Source organism: Dreissena polymorpha, chromosome 1 (assembly GCF_020536995.1).
Source record: "Dreissena polymorpha isolate Duluth1 chromosome 1, UMN_Dpol_1.0, whole genome shotgun sequence".
NCBI classification, from domain to species: Eukaryota; Metazoa; Mollusca; class Bivalvia; order Myida; family Dreissenidae; genus Dreissena; species Dreissena polymorpha.
The window spans coordinates 173,382,455-173,391,675 of NC_068355.1; positions in this window are offsets into that span (position 1 = coordinate 173,382,455).

A 9,221-nucleotide genomic window follows, 5' to 3' on the forward strand; every position below is an offset into this window, starting at 1 on the left:
AGAATTAAAGTTAGCAAATAATTAGGATATATTTATTCAGAGTTTAGTAAGGAAATTAAATAATATTTAAAAAAAAACGTTGTAGCAAATAAGAAATGTACATAAAATTATGTCGACTAATTTCACACAATATGAAGATACAAAAGCATTATTTTGTTCAATACTACTACAACTTGTACACAGTTTGAAAGTTTGAAGTAGATCTATGTATACTAAATAATTGTTAGTATTTAAGGGTTTATTTTTCAGTAACATAACAATTATATAATACAATCATATAATGATTTATATATAATAATTGTATATTTAATAAAAACAATAACGCCAATACTTAATTACCAACACGAAGAGTTAAGACGTCCTTCTCATCAAGAGGGCGGTTATATCTGACAAGAGGTTGTTTCATTCAAAACACCAACAATATCTCGCAGCGAGGGCAGTAATCTGCATGTACTCATGTATTTGGTTTCACAGTTGATTTTTCTCTTTGATAAAAGGACCGGAACTACTGCATCCTCATTGTGTATACAAAACAGCGATACGACCGTAAATACATTTTTGACATTTTATCGAAACACACACTCATATGATTTAATGTATTGTTGAGTTTATAAAACAATTCTACATACAACATTGTAAATGTTTACACAAAACTGCATATTTATGCCATAATTTCGGATGTTTATAAAAAAAACAAGTTCCAACATTCTTTGCGAACAGATTTCAATCGCTGTGTTGCATTTGAACCTTAAAAAATTTGTTTCGAAAAGTCATTCGTCTTACTCCACCCTGCTGCAATCACTAACGCCGTCGTTATAATGGCGCGGATCGTCATCCAGGGCTCTAAACTCGTCGGCAAGACCACGATCGCCGACTGGTTTGTGCAGTAGCTAATCGCGACTGAGCTAAAGAGGAAAAAAGTCAGAAACACCTCTAAATGTCACCGTACTACATAAAGGAACTGATTGACACCAACGAATCGGCGCTCACCAAGATGAATACCCTGCTCGCTGACCGTCGACGACAACTATTCGTTCGGATACATCCGCTTCATGCGCGACGAAATAGTGAAAATGTGCAACGCCAATGTCCCCATCGTCGTAGTCGGCAAAATGATGGACATCCACCAATGAAAGGTGCTTTGGTCGTCGCCGACTGCTTGGTTACCATAGAGTGGCACCTTCACATGGACGTCTCAGTGAAGAACGGCGACGACGAATTGACGGCCAACTTCGAAGATTTTTTTTATCCGGCTCTCAACAAAGAGTCACTTCCGACGGGAGCTTCCGCACCTTCGCAAACAACGACATCGCGAAGGATGACCATGAGTTCGTTGGTGAACGGGGTGCAGCTGAGCACGTCGCCGAATTTCAATGCGCAGAGAAAGACGTTTCCTTTATGGGGTTTAGAGAAAAAGATCATAAATAGTTAAACGGGAAAAATTTATTGACTCGGTTGACAGTGATGATGGTTGAATAATGTACGCATACTTTACTTTCATGTAAAGCGGCAAACACTTATGTGGTATATGTTTGTTGATGTTTGTTGATTTATATTACATTTTGGTTATCTACAGCAACTGGTCAACTTGTAACTATATTGGAAACTAGATAAGTTAAGGCTAACGCTTGTTGTTGCCTTTGTTTCTGGTGCTGTTGTGTTTCATTTATTAATGATTATTCCCACGCTTTTTGAAAAGCGTGGGGATATTGTGGTTATCTCCGCCGTCTGTCCGTCTGTTTGTCCGTCAGTCAGTCCGTCAGTCCGTCCACTATTTTCTCCTACACTATTAGCACTAGAACCTTGAAACTTACACACATGGTAGCTATGAGCATATGTGCGACGGTGCACTATTCGGAATTTTGATTTGACCCCGGGGTCAAAAGTTATGGGGCGTTGGGGTGGGGCCGGGTCAGAGAGTTTCCTGCGACTGCGATTCGAAAAAGGCTCATTACTGCTGTGTCCCTTAAGATATTGCTTTCATATTTGGTATGCATGTGTATCTGGACAAGACCTTTCCATGTGCATACAATTTTTTCCCCTGTGACCTTGACCTTGAACTTTTGGTCAGCTTTCAGGTTTCGAAATCTGCGACCGTGATTCGTAAAAGTCTCATACCTACTGTGTCCCTTCAGATATTGCTTTCATATTTAGTATGCATGTGTATCTAGACAGCACCTTTCCATGCGCACACAATGTTTTACCCCTCTGACTTTGACCATGAACTTAGGGTCAGTTTTCAGGTTTCGAAATCTGCGACCGCGATTCGAAAAAGGCTCATAACTACTGTGTCCCTTCAGATATTGCTTTCATATTTGGTATTTATTTGTATCTGGACAACACCTTTCCATGCGCATACAATTTTTTACCCCTGTGACCTCGACCTTGAACTTTGGGTCACTTTTCAGGTTTGAAAATCTGCGACCCGCGATTCGAAAAAGGCTCATAACTACTGTGTCCCTTCAGATATTGCTTTGACATTTGGTATGCATGTGTATGCAGACAACACCTATCCATGCGCTTACATTTTTTACCCTTCTAACCTTGACCTTGAACTTGTGGTCAGTTTTCAGGTTTCGAAATCTGCGACCGCGATTTGAAAAAGGCTCATATCCACTGTGTCCCTTCAGATATTGCTTTCATATTTGGTATGCATGTATATTTGGACAACACTCTATGGGCATAACAATTTTTACCTTTGTGACATTGACCTTGAACTTGGGGCTAGTTTTCAGGTTTTGAAATCTGCGACCGCGATTCGAAAAGACTCATAACTTATGTGTCCTTTCAGATATTGCTTTCATATTTGGTTTGCATGTGTATCTGGACAACACCTTTCCATGCGCATAAAATGTTTGACCCCTGTGACCTTGACCTTGAACTTGAGGTCAGCGTACAGGTTTCGAAATCTGCGACTGCGATTCGAAAATGGCTCATACCTGCTGTGTCCCTACAGATATTGCTTTCATATTTGGTACGCATGTGTATCTGGACAAGACCTTTCCATGCGCAGGAAATTTTTTACCACTGTGACCTTGACCTTGAACTTAGGGTCCGCGTTTAGATTTCGAAATCTATTACCCAATATAACCTGTGGTTATCTTCCCAATCAGATAAGAAGAAGTGCAAACATTTTCATCGGACAAAGGAATTTTTCAACAATGAAACTTGTGTATTGAAAACACATATAGAGTTACACAGTAGTGGCGCAGAGATGTATTTAGTAGTCAATTGTTTGTGTTAACTCATCTGTGAAATGGTTTAGCTCATCCATCTAATGTTTAATCAAGGGATAATACAATATTGGCACAAAGGGACACCTGTTTATGAGAGAAGAGATATAATGCAGTCAAGCATAAAAAACATGAGAAAGTCATGAAATAGAGCCTCAAGAATCTATAAAAGGGCTGAAACTTTCAATTCGTTCAATTACATTTTGAGACTCATTACTAAAATCTGTCAAAATGTTCAAGTGGGAAAAATGTGAGAAACAATTTAAAGCAAGATGGACTTTGAACAGGCACATCAAAGACAGACAAGAAATTCAACATTTTCATTGTTGTGTACAAGATTGCGATAAAAAAATTCTGAGACCCTACTATTTTGTCAACCATTTAACCTCAAAACATATTTTTTCTAAAACAGAAGCAAGAAGATTGGCTATAAGAGAGCATGCTCAGCCATCTAGTAAGTCATTCCAATGAGGATGGCATGTACATAATGGAAGTAAGAGAGTTGATTCAGTATTAGATTTGTTAGGAGAGCAGGATGAGTAGGAGAAATTAGGGTATAGATTTTCACTCATTTTTTTTAGGTTATTTTACATTAACTTCTTAATTTCTTCACCGAACTACTTCAAATTTTTACTGAACATCTCTTATGACAATATCTCAACTATGCATGGCCCCATTACCAACCCTGGGGTGCCCCTGGGTCGAACATGTGGCGTGGGGATACGCGTCGGCCTCTGCCGCGCCATTTCTAGTTACAAATTATTATTACATCTTCCAGAATCAAAATAAAAAAAGATTTTAATTTAATTAAATAAGTAGATATTTATCCATATTAAATGCATGAGCTTATCCAAATACAGTACCGATACTCATGGTATTAGTAATGTCTATAAGCCCGTAATTGAATTAAACATATCAAATATACAGGAATATCATTACATGCTAAAAATGAATTGATTCGTTGATGTCCTCATTGCGATTAATTGATGTAATAGTGCGCTAATATTCAAAATATCTCCTTATTACTATTTATACATAGAAAATCATGCAGTATTTAAACAATACAATTTAGTACGATTTTACAACACACGAATACAAATCTGGTTCATGCGTAGACATACGACGTCAAAACTAAAACATAAAAAATGTCTCTTGAAGTTATTACATGTGTACTATAAGTTACACTGTTAGTAACTGATGGTGTTTGGGATATACACCCTCATTATATCAAACCATACGAGAGCGAACGATTATATCTCAACCGACTACTCGATTACTCAGGGTGTATGAAAATTACTAGGGGTGTATGCTAATATTTCATCTAATACTGCATGACAGCAACAGTTTTATTTTTTCAAAAAGAATTTTAAGTGTTTAAATATTATATGCAGTACACACACACGCCTAAATCTTCGATCTAATAAACCAAACTGTATACGTTTATAACCAACTGTATTAATTTAATTGCTACAAATTACCTATAGTACCCAATATTTAATGCAATAAAATGAAACCACTACAAAAGTTCATTTCTGTTGGAAAATAGGTTTTTTTTTCAAGCTTAAAATTCAACAAATGAAGATTTAAGATCATGTTCATCCTTAACACGAAGTTTTTTTTTACAGATCAGCAGAGCGAAGTTTACATATGTATTTCTGGCTCATTTTGATATCTGATAGTGTAATCTCTACATGCAAGTTTAATTGGATTGTAGAGCTTTAACAACAGGGAAATAAATGTGTTTTCTTATATATACATGTATATGATTTCGACATGAAACCGAGTTGTTGCCATTTGTCACCAAAATGATGTATGTATGGGTTACACTAGAAAAATACGTGTCTTTAATTGTGGGGTAAAAAATACACCCCGGAATTTTTATATAACCTTCAACAAGGGTCTCATATTGGAAATTACCCCGTAAATGGCTAATCTCCTACATATTTTTCTTACATATATTTCGTTTCGCAATATTAACCTTATTCGCTTTTATCATTGTGTGTAAATGCAATCGCACTGACTTAACAGTGTTTGGCATTTCACATAATCACCATGGGCAGCGATCGAAGAGACGGAAGAGCTTACCCTCCTTTTATCGATTCTTAAAATAGTCCATGATGGAATTGTAACAATTAAGATACACGGCTCTTCTAAGTTGTTGAAGACCTGGCCCGTCGATGAGCTACTTGGAATTTTGATCTGACCCCTGGGTCAAAAGTTATGGATAAATAAATTGGTAAAATGGTTAAAAAACACCTTAGTTTACTAACAACATGCGACGCACATAATAATAACTTTTGACCCAGGGTTCAGATCAAAATTCCAAATAGTGCACCGTCGAAAATATGCTCATAGCTACCATGTGTGTAAGTTTCCAGGTTCTAGTGCTAATAGTGTAGGATGAGATAGTGGAAAATGGGGTTTGGGGTGGGGCTCAAAATTTTGTTTTAACATAACTACTTCATTTATTCACAAATTGACTTCAAATTAATACTGAACATCTCTTATGACAACACGGTCTATCTCGACCATCCACGCCCCAATTACCCTTCCCAGGGCCAGTGATAAAGGTAAAGGCAGCTTGGTTCCCGTCCTCTTCCAATTTATCAAGAGGATCACGGGTACAACTTCCCCGTACCCCTAACTTTTTTTCGTACCCACAATTTTTCGTATCTAATTTTTTTTCGTATTCAATTTTTTTTCGTACGCCCTTTTTTATACCCAAATTCTTATTGTACACAACTTTTATTTCGTACACACATTTTTTTTCGCACCCCAATTTTCCCGTACCCCCAATATATTTTTCGTACCCGAAATTGTTCGTACCCAATTGTACTCGTACCCAAATAGTTTTCGTACCAAAATTTTTGTTTCGTACCGAAATTTGAGTTCGCACCCAACTTTTTTTCGTACCCAAATTTGTGTTCGTACCCAACTTTGTTTTCGTACCCAACTTTTTTTTCCTTCCCAATTTTGTTTTCTTACCCAAATCGTTTTTCTTACCCAATTTTTTTTTCGTATCCAATATTTTTGGCATAATTTTTTCGTACCCAAAATTTTCGTACCAAATCTTTTCCGTACCCCAAATTTTTGTAACCACATACACAATTGTGGTGATGAAGATAAACTTAAATTTATGCTTTTTTATCCATCCTCTTCAAAAGCATCATCACATCAGTACTGTCAGTACTTTAATTCTTATTTGTCATTGATTATCCCCACGCTACGAATTGGAGCGGGGGGAGTATGTGGTGTTCTCCGCCGTCTGTCCGTCCGTCCTGGCCACTATCTACTCCTACACTATTTGCACTATAACCTTGAAACTTAAACACATGGTAGCTATGAGCATATGTGCGACCGTGTTCTATTTGGAATCAGAGATTTTCACTAAATTTTTAGGTTATTTTCATTAACTTCTTCATTTCTACACCGATTCACTTCTTAATGATACTGAACTTCTCTTATGACATTTCGGTCAATCTCAACCATGCATGGCCCAATAACCAACCCTGGGGCGCCCCGCCCACATAGACCACGCCAACCCAAAACTTTGTTTTAATATAACTTCTTCATTCATTCACCAATTAAATTCAAAATGCTTAACATCTCTTATGACAACACGGCCTATCTCGACCATCCACATTACCCACCTTGCTCACCCAAAATTGCCTTTTATTATAACACCTATGCAGCATGGGGATACGCGGCGGCCTCTGCAGCGTCATTTTTCTAGTTTCGGATTAAGTTGAATGTTAGGCTCCCGATAAGCAAGCGGCGACTTTTTAGAATTTGTCGAAAGAAGGTGCAGATACCGATTAATGTGGCGAGATCGAGATGAATGCTTACTACCATGATACAATGATAGAAGTTATAACACACTGTGTTAAATCAAATAAGGTAACTTTACTGTTGATATTTGTATTTATTATGTGTAACAGTTTTATTGTTTTGCTAAGGTAAATGTTAGTTAAAATTATCGTTACTGGTTCCAAAATGTAATATTTGTTTTAAAGCTCAGTTAAAAACATGAATGACCGAGGAAAAAAAGCCTATTTATCCTTAAAGAAACAACCATACCCAAAGTCTTTATTTATACTCGCGTCTGCGAAAAATTCATTGACCTCCTTTGAGTTCAAAAACCTCACTTTAAGGAGTTCCATGATGTCTCTATGAAATCAGGAGGTCATCAACAAAACCGGCGTAGGATGTTCAAAATGCTTTGATATATCAGGGATGTCTTCAACAGTTTTGACAAGGGATTGAAAAACAACCCCTTTTTAAAATGACCTTTAAAGAGCTGTTAAAGAGCAATTTTAAACTATGAACCAAGATTCATCAGAGGGTTTCTTATTTTGAACGTGTGGGTATAATGGCGCGATATACGAAATACTATGTTTGTGTATATGTGTACTTTAATTTATCAGACGATCTGAAAACAGGACAAGACGAAACTTGTCTAGCCGTGTAAGCCTTTCCAAGACAAGTCAAATATATTAATGTACACGGAGACACTAACAAGATATGATATTTAATATGCAATATTTATTTATAAATATCTGACGTGAGACGATCAAAATATTCGCGTGTAATTCCATTTAAAAGCAGACAAACAAGAACAATATCCCAATTTGCCTCGATTTAAATTGCATCAGCATTCAGAATTTAACACACTCAATTAGAACACAGAAGAATCTTCAACCAAAGCAAAAGACCTAATACTGATGGTTTTCATTTTTATATTGCAAATTGTGTACCCATACGTAAAGGAGTCTGCAGCGTAAATACTCGCCGATATTGATAATTTTAGTCCATAAACAATGGGGACGCCATTGGTCTCCATGGCAACAATGTTACCATTTTCAGAAATAAAAAGCAAGAATTGGACATCGTCTCCAATCAACGCCATATTAAACATGGGACGTAAATCTTGAAGGTTTATAACAGGGTATCGGGTACCATCCTGATCATAGTGAACCAGCTTGTTACCATCGGATTCAGTGACGTCACCAAAATTGTCCAGCAAGGTTAAAGACGGATAATGCAGAATCTTGTCTTTCCAGTGTAGCGAGCCATTGGTTGAATAAAGGCTTACGTATCCCTGATTTCTCGCTGAATACGTCATTATTTAGACAAATTATGCTGGAGGAATCGGAAACGCAGCCGTACGGCTTTGGCATTGGCTGGAGTTTTAGGTCACTGACCTAGTTAATGGCCGCATAAGGCCCGGGCACATGCTGGTAAAACGAGAAAGAGCCGCTCAGTCGACATCCAAACATTGGACACCCGTTGATGAATAAAGATTCCGCGAATTGCACAATGCCGACCAGTAGAAATCCGAGGCAAACAAAATATCCTTGTTACGTCATTCTTAGATACTTAAATTATCGTATATATTTGAAAACACCAGCATAGATTGAAATAAATGAAACGATAGTGACAACTCTTATTTAAAAACTTATTTAATCTACTTGAAGTTGATATAATGTTCCCTTTCATGTCACATATACGATTATTATCTCGTTATCTATGAATGATACAATTGCTATTTTGGTAGCTTAACAGGGACATCTCTCGCTGTTATGTCAACAGTATCATCAGAGTCTCGCTCTGGAAAAACGGGGTTTAATGCATGCGCGTAACGTTGCGTCCAAGATTAGCAGTCCACATAGGCTGATAACTGACGACACTTTCCGCTTACCGGTATACGGTATTTTTCGTTTAAAGGGATTATCTTCTTTGCGGAAATCCAGTTTATTTGGTGTCTTCCCCTACTAGCCTGTGCTGACTGAACATACTTCTCTGGGATAACACTTTACGCACATGCATTAAGACTCGGATGAATTTTTTCATTATTTGAATTTCCGAATTTGTACTAAAAGTCTCAGAACACGCCACATATAGTCACATAAATAATACTAATACATGTTGCGATCGAGCGAAACCAAACAGCAATATTATCTACTATATATATTATATGGCGTTTGAATG